A 757-nucleotide genomic window follows, 5' to 3' on the forward strand; every position below is an offset into this window, starting at 1 on the left:
CCTGCGTCTCGCCAGGCGCCGCGATGACTCCCGCTGGGGGGGGACGGGGGGGGCCCCAAAATCACCACGAGTCCGGAGGGGGACAGGGAATCCCCAAAACCCAGCCAGGAGGGGGAACTGGAGCCCCCAGAATCGCTGCGAACGCACTCCAGGGCCCCAAAACCATCAGGGAGGGGAGCCCAGAGCCCCCAGGGACCCCAAAACTGACGAGGGAAAGATCTGGGGACCCCAAAAGCCACAGGGAATGGACTCTAGGGACCCCAAAACCTACTGGGAAGAGGCTCCAAAACCCCGAGGGACCCTCAAACCTACCAAGGAGACCTGGGGACCCCAAAACCCACAGGAAATGGATTGCAGGCACCCCACTTTTGGGGGAAACCACGCACCCCAAACACACTGAGAAGGGATCTCAGAGGGCCCAGGGACGCCAAAATCGACCAGGGAGGGACCTGGGGACCCCCAAACCCATGGGGAAGGGACCCCGGGAACCTCAAAAACTACCGGGGGACCCCTGAATCCACTGGGGAAGAACCCAAGACCGCCCAAACTCGCAGGGAAGGAACCCCAACCCCCCATTTGAGAATGCGGGCACCCCAAACCCATGGGAAAACCAATTCCCGACCCCCGGGGACCCCAAACCCGCGAGGAGGGGCCCCGTTACCTGCGCGGAGTCGCGCAGGGCGCGGAGGTGCCGGAACTCGGCCAGGAGGGGCCCCCGGTGCCGCTCCCACTGCCCGGCCAGGCTGACGATGCGGCG

Source organism: Corvus brachyrhynchos, unplaced genomic scaffold, assembly GCF_000691975.1.
Source record: "Corvus brachyrhynchos isolate BGI_N302 unplaced genomic scaffold, ASM69197v1 scaffold660, whole genome shotgun sequence".
Lineage (NCBI taxonomy): Eukaryota > Metazoa > Chordata > Aves > Passeriformes > Corvidae > Corvus > Corvus brachyrhynchos.